The sequence below is a fragment of the Arachis ipaensis genome, chromosome B2, assembly GCF_059453495.1.
Source record: "Arachis ipaensis isolate K30076 ecotype BB chromosome B2, ASM5945349v1, whole genome shotgun sequence".
Lineage (NCBI taxonomy): Eukaryota > Viridiplantae > Streptophyta > Magnoliopsida > Fabales > Fabaceae > Arachis > Arachis ipaensis.
The window spans coordinates 114,406,113-114,424,836 of record NC_142437.1 but is presented as its reverse complement, the minus strand read 5'-3'; the positions used below and the strand labels follow the sequence as shown (position 1 = coordinate 114,424,836).

The 18,724-nt window shown below is 32.9% G+C and overlaps 1 pseudogene; it reads left to right on the top strand.

Moving 5' to 3' along the window:
• Positions 1-13,702: 13,702 nt before the first annotated feature.
• Positions 13,703-16,805, top strand: LOC148575289 (uncharacterized; annotated as a pseudogene).
• Positions 16,806-18,724: the final 1,919 nt, after the last annotated feature.

Below are 18,724 nucleotides of genomic sequence, written 5' to 3'. Positions count from 1 at the left end.
ATCTATATATAAAATAATTCTTTTTGTTAAATAAAGATTTTTTTTAAAAAACATAAAAAAATTAAGTATTTTTTTCAAAAGCTATTCCAAACTTACCCTTAATATTGTCCAATCTTTAATTTTGACACTAGTAGTTAACGAATGAATGATGTAGACATTAATAATGTTACTAATCAGGCCATGTTTGAGTTAGAAAAATATAATCAAAATTTTTTTGTAATATTTTTTCTTCTCAATTTTTTTTACAAAATTTTGAATCTTAACAAACAATTATCAACGCTTTAAAATAAAAAAAAAACTTTTATATTAATGATCCTTTATAAATTGATTTTATTTACATATTGAAATCAAATTCCATTAACTTTTCAATATATAAATTATTTGTATTAAATTTAACAGTGGAACAATATTAAACTTGCATAATTTTTTTTGGGATTAAATGTAATGCTTGAAAGTTGTTAAGACTGAAATATAACATTTAAAATATTAGAAACTAAATTAAAATTTGACTAAATATTAAAAATTAAAATAATATTTTACTCTAAAATAAAATATATAAAATAATATATATATTTATATAAAAATACATGCTAATTAATTTCACAACTGATTTTTTGATATACGAACTAAGTTTTTGTCTAATCCTACGTATAGTCCTATTGTTGAAGAAATTAATAATAATTATGTAATTAATTGAATGTATGTGTTTGATCTTACTAGCAAGTGTTTTGATAGAAGGGATCTAAGCTTGTGTAATGTTCTCTTCAAATCTTCAGCTCCATTGATACTTGGAAGCTAAGTTTACGTGTTCCTTTAGCAGCTACCAAAATTTTTATCTGATATATAATCATATTAAAAAATAATGCAAGAAGAAACGGATTAGAACTCCCACTCCATAGAGTGTTTGATTTATATCAAATTTCCAAGATAACCCATTTTCCTCTCTAGCTAGATATAGAGAGATAAAGTGTTTCCCTAAAGTAAGCAATGAATTAAGTCACCAAAAAATATGTAAGCAATGAATTAACCTCCATGGTATCTGGACAAATTCTTAGGTATTTTTGGAGTGTCACATGCATTTATTCTTGTATTGATTGGGATTTAGGGGTAACATTCACATGATGTTCAAGAATAGAAGATAAATTTTTAACTAATTTATTTCCAAAAAATGTTACATAAACTTAATTGACAGGAAAAAAAATTTTACATCTAAAAAGTATGTCAAAATACAAAAATACATAAAGTTGGTGCTTTTAGTGTGAAAATTTTGACATCCCATTATATAAAAAAGAGTATATATTCAAATAGCTTCTTAAAATATATGTTAAAAATATATATCATAAAATTACTCATTTCAAAAATTTAAGTTGACAGGAGAAAGTAATATTAATGGTATATCTCTAACAGATACCAAAAAAAAATGGTATATCTCTAACAGATAAATTAAACTACATATGTATTTATATATAAATACATTAGTGATTACTTTTTTAATAACTATTTTTAGTGTACGAATATTATTTTTATAAAAAATATGTAATTATTTTATTAGTTTTTATAATTTTATTAAATTTTAATTAGATTCTTAAAATTTAAAATTTTATAATTAAATATTTATATTAAATTTTTGTTGAGATTTTTTCTTTTTTTTTTTTTAAACACAATTTTTTTTAGGATATTCGTTTTCGAATTTGATGGAGCATATAATGCAATCATAGTTAAATTAAAGTTTTGAGATGTACAAGCTACAAAGAAAGTGAATCATACTACAATAATTAACAGAAAATAAACATTAATGACATATACCTATTAATAGGTTGCTGAGACCTTCTCGAGAAGAGGTATTAGCAGCTTGGGGAATCTTAGTTAGATCCCTTTGTATTGAGCTTCCCTTCTTCCCACCTAACATTGCAACCTTCAATTAAGGCATTCCAAGAAGATATAATTAACATTAGAAGATGATGCTAACCAATTTTATTAATTGCTTTTAAAATAATGAATCCTATCTAATTACAACTCATACTAATCACTTAATTAATAGACTAAATACACTACAATCAACTTGCTAACTTGAAGCTTGCATCACATTTTTGTTAGAGTTTGCAACTTAAGTGTGATACAGTGATACTTTTGGATTGGCTAGGCTCGACTTAAAGTATAGATAGCGCGTATAGGTCTATTTCTGTCTTGTCTTATGCTAATTTTTTTTAGAAAATAAAAATAGTTAAATTCGCCTCTCAAAATATAAATTCTTATATCTTATCATAAAATTATTTTTTTTAAAATGATTCTAAGTTGATAAAATAAAAAGATGAATTTTTAATAACCATTAAATAAAAATAATAGACTTAGCCATATGATAAGACCTATAAATTATTCAATATTAATATTAATTAAGTTTACACTTTCTCATTTTAACAAATTTTCTCACTTTAAAAGTTTTTTTCAACATGTTTATATATTTTCATAAATATTTTCTTTATTAGTTTAGGTAGCATTACTCTTTAATTAGTTTTATTATTGAATAAAATAAACTTAATTAATAAAATTAATAAAGTGACACATATTATGAACTATTTTACTTTATTTTATTTTTGCACTATACATTTATTTGTTTGCACTAGAGTCTCCATTGACACACAAACTATTATGTCTAAATCCAATAACAAGATTCTTAGAAGTAAAAAAAAAAAAAAAAGAGTATGACATACACTAAGTAATCGAACTTAATTATTATACATCTCATAGTCTATTATAGAATCAAGATAGATGTTACTATACATATAGTTACTTAAATTGAAAGCATGATTTATTATACCTGAACCTTGCACAGAAATTGCATTTTCATTTCTGTATCAAAATCCAACCAAAACCAAACCAAACATGAAGAATAGAAACAATAAGGAAACTGGAAAAGTATCTCGGTATATATAAGAGTGATACATATATATATATTATTTGGTCATATACGGAAGTAACTAACTAACTAAGCACGGCATTTTAATGAGTTACTACGTGACAAGTATACATGAGTGTCTGTCAAGTTGCATCTTTCATCTTCGTGTCTTTTTTTTCCTGGGTATATCTTAAAATATCTCAATTTTGATGTTAAAAATTTATATCTATTCTAAAAAATAAAAATCCAGAATAACTATAAAAATAAAAATCCAGAATAACTATATATTCTTTTGCAAAGACTATATGATCGGACAATATAAAAAATCAAATTAAATATGTTTTCATATTTTGTAAACACTACAAGAAAAACACACATTCAGGTACACTTAAAAAGTGTAGCCAAAAGTGAAAAAAAATGATGTCTTAGACTACGGCTACGCTTTCTGGGCTACGGCTACGCTTTTTAGGGTGATTCCTATTCGGCCGTTGCCTATTCTTAAAGGCTATGCTTTTCTGCATCAAGGGCTACGTTTTTGGCGTTTGGGAATATGGTGCGCTTTTCAAGTGATGCTGTCCAAGACCAAAGGCTACGCTTTACAGCTTCCATTTTTACCAGAATAGGCTACGCTTTTTAGCACTACTGCATCACCTGTAAAGCGTAGCCACATTGTATACCATAACTATTCTATATAAGTGTAGCCTTAGGTTTCTCATTATTTTTTTTTAATTTTTTATATAACCATAGCTACTCTATATAAGTGTAGCCTTAGATTCCTCATTGTTTTTTTTTTTATTTTCTATATATATATTCTAATAATTTTTTATACATAATATTTAGTAATATAATTACATATATAATTCTGTATTTTTAATTAAAAGAGTTAAATATTATAAAATAAAAATAAATACATAATTATACTAAATAATTTCTTTAAATAATAAAAATTATCTGTAAATAAAATATATTTATAATGATCCAAAAGTACTAATATTCATACATCTCACACTAAATTAAACATAGCCATATCAAAATAGGCATGAGACCACTTAGAATTTACTACTAATACTCTACGAAAAACTAAAATATTATATTCTATATAAGTATCTTCTAATAAAAGTAATTAGTCTACCCATACATGTATCCATTCTCAACATTACTCCATCTTAACCCATAAACCACAATGATAAACAGCTTAATCTTCATTATCATCCTCAATATTATCCTGCATAATTACATAGAAAAGTAATTAGAAAAATATTTATAATGACATTTACAATTATAAAAATAAAAAAATCAAACTGAAAATAATTAGAAAGCAAACTGAAAATAGTTGTATAAATTATCAAAACTATGTCAACTTAAAAAATAAAGTTAGCACTATTGGAGAAGCTAGCGAACCTGAAGATACAAAAATAGAATAATCCAGGTACCACTAGAAGAAGAGGCTCCCAACAAAAATAGAAAAGAAAATAAATTGCAGCAGGAGAAATACAGTACAGTTCCAAGCCCAAATCAAATAAAAGAGTCAAACTGAAGCTACGAATGATGCAGAAAACAACAAAAGAGAACAAGAAAAAATCCAAAACAAATGTAGACAAAGATAAACGGGCAATAGACAAAGATAAACAGATGCACAAATCCAGGCACAAATTCAAAAGTGCAAAAAAATAGGAATTCTAGCAAACAGAAGTGCACAAAACTAGAATTACAACAACCAGAATTGCACAAACAATTTTCAGTCATAACAATACAACTTCAAGTGTTAAAGTGTCAATAAAACCAACAACATATGATTTTCAGCCATAGCAATTAACTTAACCATATGCAAATATAAGAGGTATAACATATTATACATATACCTAATATATTATATATATATAAAAAAAGGGCAAAAGAAATCTTAATATATTATTATTTATTTTAAATAGGAATTCTGAAGTGTACTTTGGTTTTGGTTTTGCAACTGCGTTCTAAGAATTTAATTTTATATGATTTTTTAAAAATCGGCTACTGATTTAGTACACTTCAGAAAAACAGCAAGCAGTAACCAATTTAGAAAAATCATATAAAATCCATCTTTGGTTGGATTCTCCTAAAGTTTGGTGTGGTTGAACCAGACTTACCCATCTTTCACCCAGTTCAAGTCCCAAAGCATTTTCACTTCTCTAGAAAAAGTTATGCCTCTCGAAATATGGTTTTGTTTTAAGGAAAGGGTGCTGTCGCAACAGTGAACAGCCCTGCTTCCAGAAGACACAACTTTCTCTATAAAATTCGAATTGTCCTGATATTTAGATATAAAATGCTAGACATCCTAATATTTCATTCCTTTTTAGTTTCACCTCCAAAGAGTTTCAGAGTATTGAGATATGTGATTTCGAAGTTGCTGTTCCAGAATTTGTACAGCATTGTTTCTGCAGAAAATGACCATTTTCTAAAAATCATATCTCCCAAACCACACATCAAAAAATTTTGAAATTTTAGGAGAATAATCTAGACATCTTAAGGTTTCATAAAAAAATAATTTCACTCATTTTGAGTGGCTAGATTACTCCCAATTTTGTTCACAAATTGCTGCCCAAAACTGCATAATTCTGCAACATGTAACCTCGGGTTTTGAGAGGTCAAAAATTGATTCATAGCTTTTCACTCACTCTAACCTTACATTCTAACTTTCTTTTACCTATTGTAACTTGTTGGAAAGATTAAATCAGTCCAAAGTACTCAGAATTGATAAATCACCATTTTTTGTCACTTTTCTTACTAATTAATAGATAGATAAAATGCATAAACACCTAAATAGGTCCAGAATAGCTAGCTTTAATAACGTGGTTTTGTAAAATATTAATCGCTTGGTATTATAATTTCCCCACTTCGATTTGGGCTCACCTCGATTGGCTGTCTTCTTTGATGCAGTCAGCTCTTAGAAGTCCACTCTGGCCATTGAGGGGTGGGTGGCACGCCTAATAGAATTCAGCAAAGCAATATACTTAGTTACTTACCATAGGAGAAACCAATATTTTGATAGGAACATAAATAAACAAATAAAGATTAATTCACCTTAACGAATTTGGCTTTTAGATTTCTAGTCCAATCACCAAGTATCTTAATATGAACGCTTAGGTAATTATCATCCGGGGCGGAGGTTATGGAAAATAGATGCATGTGATCACAGTATGTTTTGCTCAATGGAAACAAATAAAAACTAATTAAATTTGTATCACAACCTCAATTTGAAAATCATATACAAATCATAGCGAGCAAAATATATCATATCACTATGGAATATATGTTTTTAATTTGTGTCTTCATCACTTGAAATGACACTAATTATATTAAATATATAAAAAGAGAGTTAAAAAGAACACAATTCATTACATTGTTGCAATATAATTATTATGTTTCAACTTTAGATATAATTTCATTCCATGAACATGACTATTAAGATGTCAAATTCAGCAAGACTGATTCCATTATTGCAACTATATAATCTTCAAGTCTAGTTTATACTTTATAGGATACTCAGCCTAGCAACTAGAGCTATTATACCAAAATATTTAGTTTATTTTATTAAGAACATGAATAAAAATGCATAAGGTTTGCCATAAAAGTGTCTTACATAGATATGCATCTCCAATATGTCAATGAGCATGCATAAAAAGATTAGTTACAGAAGCTGTTAACTGGTCATAAGCCAATTTAAGAACAAATCATCCAAAGTTTTTCTTCAAACAAATCCAGAGTTATCATAACAAATCACCCAACAACGGGAACTAGACACTTTCTTTAGCTACTTGAAGTCAGTGTCATAATACTATTTTCTAATACGCATCAAGATTCTCAGCTCAACACTACAACACACCCAATATCAGTACAATTTTGTGTATGCTTTTCCAGTTGTCTTATCACAATTCACGACAACATCAAATAAACAATATAATGGAATTCAAAAGCTTATTCAGAAAACAGAACTGAATAAACACCAACTAATGATTTCATTTTCAAGCAGCTGAACACACACGCACGCACAAAATTGTAAGAACCAAAATTGAAGAAAAATGTAAGCTGAAGCAAATTCATAGAGTAGCACTGTTGCACACACATGCCATTATAATAGCCCTGTTCTTGAGAACACCCCTATCAAATCAAACAATGCAAGCTGATAAGCAAAAAGTGAATCAAATCGGAACCCTCTCAAATTTTAGAACCAAATGAAGGTGAATACATACCTTCTCGACGATGATGAGCGAAGAGAGGATGAACGCGGTTCTTCCCGATGGTGAGCTCGAAGTGACAGCCAGAGCAGAAGGATGAAGAGGAGCGACGATTCTCCAGTAGCGAAGTGGTGTGCATGAGTGGTGAGTGGGGAGTGGGGAGTGGGGAGCGGGGAAGAGGGGCGACGGTGACGGCGTGAGGGTGATGAGTGACGGCGTGGGAAAGAGGGGAAAAAGATGATGAGTGACGGCGTGAGGGGGACCTTTCTCTGATTTTCAGTGAAGCTCAATGGCGCGCGAAGGGGAAAAGGGAGAAAGGAAGCCAGGTCACGTTTAAGTGTTGGTGAAAAAGGGGATAAAAATTTACTAAGTGTTGATTTATATTTGGTTTTAGATACATTAGGCAACACTTTTAAAGTGCACCTGAAGTATGACAAATAGGCTACCTTTTAAAAGCATTCTCTTTGGTAGAAAAAGTGAACCCATAGTTCTTAAGCTAAGGTTATGTTTTATAAGTGATATTTATAATATTTAAGGAGACACTTTTCAAGTGATGTCACAAATGTGTTTCCTATTCCCCTACAAAAAGGAAACACGGAGAAAAGCGTAGCCTATTCTAGGAATAGACTACGCTTTTCAAATGTAGTTTAAAAAAAGTGTGGCTGAATGGGTATTTTTTTTATAGTGAAAGTAAACTAATAGGCTTCTAAAAAAATTAGATGAAAAATTAAAGAAAAAATAAAAGAAAATGATAGAGTATGTCTAGAAGTAATAATTTTTGGAATTGAACTGATTTGAATGAAGATGAATTGAATTGGACTAAATGTGATAATTTTGTAAATCAAATGTTAAGTTTGGACTAAATGATAATGTGAATTGGTTTGCAAATATAATCAACTTTTATGATTAGATCCAAAATTAATAAGAATGGAAGTAATTTGGGTATATGATGTTATATTTGCGTTATTTATCTTTAATTATATTACACAATCATATAGAAAAAGAGACTTTTAACTTAACTCATTTCAGATTCTAGATGTTGTAGAAAAATTTAGTGGTACAGATTAAATTTTAGAAAAAAGTGATCATAGAGTACTCCTTATGTACTCCTACTATAATTAATTATCGTCAATATTAAATTAATGAAAAAATAATCTAACAAAAATCTTGTCGAATAAAAAAAAATTCATATGACCCATTTGACAGAAACAATCGATCAACATGCTTTATAGTAATGGAGTTAGGAGCAATACCCTGAACTCTAACCGTGAAAAAAAAAAAAAAAAGTGAAATAGCAGTGAAAGTATTTCTCCCAAATAAGAGAATTAAGAAGCTTACCAATTTCAATATGAGAAGGGCTGAAAGGGTATGTTCTCATTGATGAGGCGATTAAAGGAGACTATTGATTAAGGTGCCATATGTAACCCCATTAAGCTGATACCTCATTATCATGAAATTCCAAAACTGACTTAACCGGTGATGTACAAGCTTATCATGAGTGTTGTCAAAGTTATGATATCTAATTGATAACTCATCTTAAAAACGGTTCTCTAATTATTTTATTATTAATTTGATGTTGATAGTAATTAATTATAATAAGAGTATATAAAGAGTACATAAAATTATTATAAAATATTTTTTTAATTTTTTATTTTCATTTATTTTAAAACTTTTAAATGAATGAAAATATAAAATTAAAAAAAATTTAATTAGCCTTAATACTCTTTATATACTTTTATTATAATTAATTATTATTAATATTAAACTAATAAAAAATAATCTAAATAACAAAAATCTTGCTGAATAAAGAAAAAGAATAATCCACATGACCCATTTAGCAGAAACAATCGATCAACATGTTTAGAGTAATGAAGTTAGGAGTAATATCCTTAAACTCTAACTGTGAAAAAAAAAAGTGAAACAGCCGTAAAAGTGTTTCTCTCTAATAAAATATTTAAGAAGCTTACTACTTTTAACATGAGAAGGAGATGGCGCCCATTGATGAGGCCATTGAAAGAGAAAACAGTATCATCAACATTAGGATTGAATCCAAATAAGGTGTTATCATCAAGATGAGGTAGATAAGAATAACAAAAAAATGGTGAAAATGGAAGAAGGAGAAGAGAGCAAGAAATAAGTGTTAGTGTTATTTAGATTCTTTTTTTATTTGGTTAATATTAAGGTTTAATTATTCTGTTGGTCCTTATAGTTTTGTAAAATTTTCAATTAGGTTCTTATACTTTTATTTTAATGGGTCCTTACACCAAATTTTTTTTTCAATTAGGTCCCTCTTAACAGTAATTGGTTTAATTATATAGGGACCGAATTAAAAAAAATTAGTGTAGGGACCCAAATAAAAAGAAAAAAAAAGTATAGGGACCCAATTAAAATTAAAATTTGGTAAAAGGACTCAATTAAAAAGAAAAAAAGTATAGAGACCTAATTAAAAATTTTGTAAAACTATAGAAACCATCAAAGTAATTAAACCTAATATTAATAATAATTAATTATAATGAGTGCATGAAAAATACATCAGGTTATGGAAAAACTGATAGTGCTCTGTTAGGGTTTCGGTGCGAAATTCTTTTTACGTGTGATATTATCAGTGAGTTAGGTTGGACTCTCATGGCAACGTCTGCTAACTCTACTGATCAGGAGAGGACTACAGGAGAAGAGGAAGAAGAGAGGATCGTATGGTTCGAAGATAAGGATATCAAGGAAGGTATAGAAAAATGTTCGAAAAGCTTGGTTGGAAGGATCTTCCCAGATCGTCAATTCAGCTCGGGAACTATGGAAGCAGCTCTATATGTAATTTCGGGACCACCGGAGGGTTTTAAGGTGTTGAATTGGGGGGTAATATCTTTCAGTTCTTTTTTGAAAAAGAAATTGACCTGATAAGAATCGAGAAAGGGGCACATTGGTTATTCAAAAACTATATCTTAAATGTTAAGCGTTGGAAGGAAGATGTGGTTATTGCAGATGCAGAATTTGCCATAGTCCCTATGTAAACCCCGCTAAAATCGGTATATAATTAGTCAATAAATCAAATTTTCAATAGGAAAATTAAATATGCAAAACTAATATCAAAATAGGATAGAGTTCGGCAAAACGAGAATTTTGATATCACTTTCGAAAAATTTGGCCCAAAATTGAGCCGAATGGGCCGAGCCGGTTGAACCGGGCCCGCGGGCCCAACCAGCTCAGTATATAAATGAGCTAAAGCTCATTTTCTGCCTTAGAACACAACAGAAGCAGTGTAAATGCATGGAGAAGAAGAGAATGAATTCCAAAACCTAGCTTGATCTTCTTTCTTTGATAACTTTTGATCCGGAGCTCCGATTGACGAGCCGTTTGCGGCCACGCGTCGGGCTCGTTGAGTTCTTCAATTCTATTCAAATAAAACAGTAAGTAAATCGATTTTTCCTAACTCCATTTCTGCTGGTATATGAATTTCGGGTTTAAGGTTTAAGAAACTCAATTCCTTGATGATTTTCATGTTTTAGGGGTCCACTAGACTTGATTTCTTGTGGGTATTGCCCAAGGATCAGTGGGTAAAGATAAGAGATCTTAAACCCTAATGAAATTTCTGAATTTAGGAATTTGAGTATTGAGTTGTTATGTTTGGATGTGTTAATTGTGGTTTAGGTAGTGTGTATGTGAATGTTGATGCTTGTTGGAGGCTTGTTGGTGATCAAGCTTGGTTTGGGGCTGTTTGATTGAGCTTGGAGGGGCTGTAATTTTGAGTTGTGAGGCTGCCTTGGGTGAATTAAGTGATCGGCCAAGGTATGGTTTAAGTTTCGCACGTTTAATATTTACGGTGTTGTGAAAACTTAGGTTAGAGGAACCATAGAATAAGTTGGATTGTTTGTTGTATTTAATGATTAGCCTTGTAATGTTGTTAGAATAGATTTGTTAGTGAATTTATATATTAGAATTATGAGGTGTGAAAGTTATTAATGGTGTGCTCTTATATTTATTTATGATGGATTAGAATTGGTGGTTGTTAATACGGATGTAGAGTTGTATTGTGGTGGTATTGTATATGCTATAACTAATTATGTAATGATCAGAATTGCATGAGACCAAGTTTGGGCTAAACTTGGGAATATAAGGAACTAAACTGGAAAATTTGGGACCTTTTTGTTAAATATACAATTTATGGCAAATTTTTAAAGTTAGGTTGTTAAATCTGTCCAGCAGCAGAAAAGATCAAACAGGGCAGCAACTTGTTTGTCTTGCTGCGATTTCTACGAGTTGAGTTTTGGAGTAAAACTAATTTTGTTATAAAATTTGATTAACTTTCTTTATTTTTCTAAAATTTCAGAATTTTAAGAGTTGAGGATTGGGAGCTGTGAATTTTTGAATATTGGTGGTCAAAACTGAAAAGAAACAGATTTCAGCAAGCTATGCATCAACTTCCAATGCTTGTAACTCTTAGAATTAAATAGAAATTGGGTTACAACTAAGACACACTTGTTTCTGGATGAGCTAGGGGTTCTCAAATCAAAATTTAGCTTAATTGGAGTTTTGTAATAAAAGTTATTCCAATTGAAAGGTACTAAGCTTGTTGGTTTTTAAAACAGATTTTGTCTCATTTTTACTTAACTTCCAGGTAATGTAACTTTTTCATTAAAAATGGTATTAACTCAGAACTAATTGAGAAAGAAATCTGGATGAGTAAAGTTTAATTACATTAATTTTTAAAGTCATTGGATTTAACTTGGATTTTATATTGAATTTTGAATATCACATGCTGCTGCTGTTTTTCTGGTTTTATGCACTGCAGAGCAGTCACAGTTTTTCCTTTATTCCTGAGGCTAGAAAAATCCGAAAATTATGATATTTGTTTGTTAGAAAGCTTATTTCAATATGAACGCCTGGACATAAAGTTTGTGCAATTCCGAGTTCATTTGCTATATTAGAAACAGAAAAGAAAATAGAGTGTCGAGGATGTCTTAGTGATAGTCATGAGTTCGAGAAGTTAAAGTTCAATCCTCGTGTGATGTGATTGATTTAATGTTAGAGTTGGGTTGATTTTAAGAGTATTTGATATTAAGAAGGATGAGAAGAGTTTGATAAAAAGTTTGGTCAGGACCCGGAAAGGGTAATCAAGATGAATTATAAGGGAATGACGATGAAAATTGTGAAAGGGAGGTTGTTAATAAAAGAAGTTAATATGCCATGGCTTGATGAATGATTAAATAATGATTATGACTATGAAATGGCTTATGAATAATGCTATCTGAGATACGAGTTTTCTGGGTAAGAGCCGTGGCTCACCATCACGTGTTCCAGGTTGAATCTCGATACTCTGTTGACCCTACGTCGTAAGGGTGACCGGGCACGTATAAATTCCCGGGTATGGATAGCCCCCATTGAGTGATTTTATGAAATATGAATGTGAACTCTATGCATAGACTCTTGGGGATGCGCGACGGGGGACAGTCTAAGGTTTTCGGACTTGTCGGGTTGGCTGGATAACCGACAGATGGGCCCCATCAGCCATAGGACAGGCATGCATCATATGCATTTGTTTGTATTGATTGCTATGCATTTTCTGGGTATGCCTAATTGATATATATTACCCGCTATTTGTTATACTTGCTATTTGTACTATTTGATCATTACTTGTGCGTGAACTTGTTTGGTTGCTTGTTTCTGTTGCATTCTGAATGATGAAAGGATGGAGGAAACGGAGGAAATGGTTTGGTGTTAGGTTAAGCTTGAACTTGAGTAAGTTAGGCAGATTTAGAATACCTACCCCTGTTTATGGCTTCTGTTTAGTACTTAAGTTGGATAATTAAATAACGGAGTTCTAGGATTGCCTATGGCATTCTCAAGACCGTATTTCTTATGCGCGTGGCACTTTTACCATGCTGAGAACCTCCGGTTCTCATTCCATATTGTATTGTTATTTTTCAGATGCAGGTCGAGAGGCTCCTCGCTAGACGTCTGGATCTTGGGAAGCGAAGTAGTCCTTGGGTGTATTTTGGTTTTTTGGTTGTATATATGTATATATTTGTTTAGCTTACTCTCCAAGTAACTTGTGTATGTTGCTCCTCTTAGAGGTTGAGGGAGAGATAGGAGTTTATTTTGGTATTTTGGTATTTTTTGGGAATACCTATGTGTATATATATATATATATCCTCTAGCCAGCCTTAGCTTCGCAGGCTAAGTCAGGGGCTAGTTATGCTGTTTCCTTGGCTTTCCTTTATTCTTTTGCTTAACTTTATCATGTTCCTATTAGGTTTCTTAGCACGCAAGTAATCCTTTCCTGAGCGTTGCGCTTTTTATTTTGCGATTTTTGTTTTACCCATTTTTCAAGGCTCCTAGTTAAGTATCTTTTCTCTATTATTATATATATATTACTATTTTTAGAGGTCGTAATACCTTACTATCTCAGTCTTATGACTTAAGCATAAGATTAAGTATAGTAGGGTGTTACATTATGGTATCAGAGCAGTTCGTTCCTATAGAGCCTGAGGGACGGATTGATTATGCCTCTGGGCATACTCTAGGTGTCTATACATGCTATTTAGGGTATCTAACTGATATATGAGGCATGAATGCTCATGAGCATGCATTTGGGACTTTGAAATGCTAAACTAGAGATATTGAGACTGATCACCTTGATATCACTTGTTTGGTGTGAACAGGAACCAAATGGCATCTCGTGGGCGCAGTCGTGAGCGTAATCGGGATCAAGGACGGAGAGCTAATGAGGTAACCATACCAATAGATAGTTTGACCGATATCGTGACCGCAATGACGAGTGTTGCTGCTGCCATTGGTACTGTTGCGGCCGCGACCATCCGAGTAATGGGTGGAATGGAACCACAAGCTGGAACTGGCAACAATGATGATAATGAATATGAAGGTGGACATAATGCTCCGAATACAGGGTACCACTTAGTTATCTGGAGCAGGTTAATGTGGGTCAGACAATGGGAGAAAGCTCAAGGAGGGCTGAGGTAGCAAGAAGTAATCACCGAGAACCCTTCACAAAGAAAAAGGGAAAGATTACACCGAGGAGCTAAACTTTCAAAAAGAATCGCTTTGTCGCTTCACATTCTCAACACTGGAGCAATGACCGAAGGAATGATAACCGTTCGGATTCGAATGCTAAAGGGAAAACTAGTACTCAACTGGATGATTTAAGGTGCCCAAGGTGCAAGAAGTACCATCCAAACAGACCGTGCAGGGCCGGATTAGGCGTATGTTACAAGTACGAGAAGTCGGGGCATATAGCTCGAGACTGTCCACATAAGAAACGCCAGGATGCAGTCGAATCCGATCTTCAGACCCGAGGTAATCATAAGCTAGCAGTTGAGTTTTTAACTACCTTGCGTATCATTAATATATGTATGATCCATTTGTGAAGCACGACAAGTTTTGATGATCATGGAGTCCGAACCGATGGTTAGTCGAAGACTACTAGTTGTTAAGATAGAGCGATACTTAACTAACTTAGATGAGTGACTAGGTTCTTAAAGGATGAGAGTCAGAATGACGTAGTGGAATCAGGGTGGTTAGACTTTTGAAGGTTAAGGATTAAGTGACGTAGTGAAAGCAGGTTGGACCATATCTAAGGAATCAGGAGTGTTGAGGGTTATGCGGAGTTATTGTTTGGAATTTAGTGACGGTGAAACTTTGAGGAAGAGGAGTAGAGCGAACACAACCTTTAGATGTTAATTGTTCAGAGGTAAGTGGAGATGAAACCAAATCTCTATACGAGAGAGTTTCTAAGACAATTCTTGAAGGTGTGTCAAAACTTCCATTCCAAAGAAAAGCGAGTTTGCGATAGGCTTAGTACCGGAAATCGGATTAACTTCAATCGCACCACAAGTGAAGACATCATTATAACCGGTAGAATTTAGGATTGAGTGGAAGGGAGTACTAGAAGAGGGAATCACCTAACCAACTATTTCTTTGTGGGAAGCATCGGTTATGCTGAAGAAGAAGGAAGAGAACGGTAGGAAACCTTATGCAGAGAGAGTGTGCTAACGAACCTTCGCGATTCGATCTAATCCTTCTTTTGAAACCTACATTGACATTCGATCCGGAGCTCTTCCTAAATAGCTTGACTACCTTTCTAACTTTACTCCTTGTGCACATGAATATTATTTCTTCCAGGATGAGTCTGAGCTTGTCTTGGTATAAGCGCGTAATCCTTGAATCTTGTGTGCTCGCTATGACTAGAGTTGCCCCCATTCGCAAACCATGTTCTTCAGAATCAGCTGAGACTTCTTTGACTCTGTACGCTCTGTTCTTCCTACCAAAGGTCTCTAATTTGAACTCTTTTCTTGAGATGCACCTAGGTTCCTCTCCTTGTGTATTCCATCATTTCGGTATAATCCTGAACAACTGTGTACAAAATTTCCTTTTTGACTCATTACGAACACCGTTTGTATTGCTCATTCATTTTTCGAGCTTAATGTCCTTTTGAAAATCAACTCGAGCCTATATTAGTATCACGTATAAAATATAGTTGTGACTGTGGAGATGTTGATTCCTTAAGAGCATGACTTTTGGATACGGAAGATGAAGCAGGTAAGCATGCACCGTCAAAAAGAGTTTTGGAGTTTTAAATTCTTGTCGACCACAAAGCCTATGATTAGTTTAATGCGCTAGAAATACACCGGTTACATAGATACCCGAATATAAAGAGAGCTTTCAAACTCCAAGAGAAGGATTAACCCCAAATCCAGTAATTAGAATACCCGAACTTATTTAACAACTCGGAATTAGTGCGATACATTACCAGAGGGGTTTAGGATACGTGTAAATACAACATCGTGAAGTGGTAACAGATGCCCTGAGTAAGAAATTTTTGGGGAAATGCTTGGATATAAATTTCGGAGAATGGAAGGCTAGATAAGTTGGAACTTTAAATTGGATATTAAGGGTATAGATAAAGGAGTCAAACTAAATCTATTGCGGTTTTAAAACATAGCAAAGACGAAATACAGGAAGCGTGAGGGGACGATAAAGACCTACCGAGGATGTCGAAGTCTGGCAAACGAAAGGGAACTAAGAAAAGATTTATATGTTTAATGTCGAAATAGAGATTATAAAGTCAAAGACTTAAGGAGTGCAATAACGGTGATAAGGGGCTACTAAGAGTACTGAAACCGGTTGAATCCAGAAGACACCAAGAGAGGGTTATGTGTTGAGGTCGGAAGTTGAAATAAGAAACTGTTGTTTGAAGCTTACAGGAGAAAATTTTTGAAGTTACCTTGAGATTTCTAAAACCTACCACGAATCAAAGAAGATATTTTGAGCAGACAGAAATGAAGAACGAGGTGGAAATCTATGTGATTACAAGTTTGACGTATGAGAAAAAAATGAAAGACCACCAGAAACTGTTCGAAATGCCACAACCATCGAAGGTTCTACATTAAAGATAAAAGGGAATAGCCATTGATTTCATAATAGGTTACCGAAGACTAGGACAAAAGGTGATACTGTTAGGGAACTGTGGATCAAGCGACCAGGCCCGTTTTGCCCATCGGAGTAAACCACTTATTGGGGATATCAAAGAGACTATACATCAGGGAGAAGGTGAGACTTCACAGTATGCTAAACACCTTTGAATTAACCAAAAACTGGAATATCAAACGTCTTAGTTCCTGAATTTGACAGCCGAAACAACAGAGGAAGAGTTACGCAAATCTAAGTTAGAATTCTCACTATGAAAGCCGACAAAAAAGTTAGGTGGATCTAAGAAGAAGACTTCTCAAGTTGGAAGAAAGGGGATACCTATTTCTGAAGATCACTTCAATGAACTAGAATCGGATGATCAATCAAAAAAAAAAAAAACTAAAAAGCTAAATCCCTATCACATCGGACCAGTGGCGTATAGGATCGCTTTACTACCATATTGTTCGAACCTGCATGACGTGTTTCATGTATCGCAGCTTCATAAATACAATTTTGATCCTAGTCATGTCCTAAAGCCGGAATTAATTCAAGTGAGAGAAGATCTGACATTTCCAATAACTCTCGTTAGAATTGATGATACCAGCATTAAGCGTTTACACGGGAAAGAGACTTTCTTAGTGAAAGTAGCTTGGTGTTGGGCTAGTATTGAAGAATATACCTAGGAGCTTGAGACAGAGATGCGGAAGGACTACCCACACCTCTATTCAGGTAACGCACTCTGAATTTTGAGGACAAAATTCCTAATTAGGTGGGTAGGATGTAAACCCCGCTAAAATCGGTATATAATTAGTCAATAAATCAAATTTTCAATAGGAAAATTAAATATGCAAAACTAATATCAAAATAGAATAGAGCTCGGCAAAACGAGAATTTTGATATCACTTTCGAAAAATTTGGCCCAAAATTGAGCCGAATGGGCCGAGCCGGTTGAACCGGGCCCAAACCAGGCCCGTGGGCCCAACCAGCCCAGTATATAAATGAGCTAAAGCTTATTTTCTGCCTTAGAACACAACAGAAGTAGCATAAATGCATGGAGAAGAAGAGAATGAATTCCAAAACCTAGCTTGATCTTCTTTCTTTGATAACTTTTGATCCGGAGCTCCGATTGACGAGCCGTTTGCGGCCACGCGTCGGGCTCATTGAGTTCTTCAATTCTATTTAAATAAAACAGTAAGTGAATCGCTTTTTCCTAGCTCCATTTCTGCTGGTATATGAATTTCGGGTTTAAGGTTTAAGAAACTCAATTCCTTGATGATTTTCATGTTTTAGGGGTCCACTAGACTTGATTTTTTGTGGGTATTGCCCAAGGATCAGTGGGTAAAAAGAGATCTTAAACCCTAATGAAATTTCTGAATTTAGGAATTTGGGTATTGAGTTGTTATGTTTGGATGTGTTAATTGTGGTTTAGGTAGTGTGTATGTGAATGTTGATGCTTGTTGGAAGCTTGTTGGTGATCAAGCTTGGTTTGGGGCTGTTTGATTGAGCTTGGAGGGGCTGTAATTTTGAGTTGTGAGGCTGCCTTGGGTGAATTAAGTGATCGGCCAAGGTATGGTTTAAGTTTCGCACGTTTAATATTTACGGTGTTGTGAAAACTTAGGTTAGAGGAACCATAGAATAAGTTAGATTGTTTGTTGTATTTAATGATTAGCCTTGTAATGTTGTTAGAATAGATTTGTTAGTGAATTTATATATTAGAATTATGAGGTGTGAAAGTTATTAATGGTGTGCTCTTATATTTATTTATGATGGATTAGAATTGGTGGTTGTTAATAAGGATGTAGAGTTGTGTTGTGGTGGTATTGTATATGCTATAACTAATTATGTAATGATCGGAATTGCATGAGACCAAGTTTGGGCTAAACTTGGGAATATAAGAAACTAAACTGGAAAATTTGGGACCTTTTTGTTAAATATACAATTTATGGCAAATTTTTAAAATTAGGTTGTTAAATCTGTCCAGCAGCAGAAAAGATCAAACAGGGCAGCAACTTGTTTGTCTTTCTGTGATTTCTACGAGTTGAGTTTTGGAGTGAAACTAATTTTCTTATAAAATTTGATTAACTTGCTTTATTTCTCTAAAATTTCAGAATTTTAAGAGTTGAGGATTGGGAGCTGTGAATTTTTGAATATTGGTGGTCAAAACTGAAAAGAAACAGATTTCAGCAAGCTATGC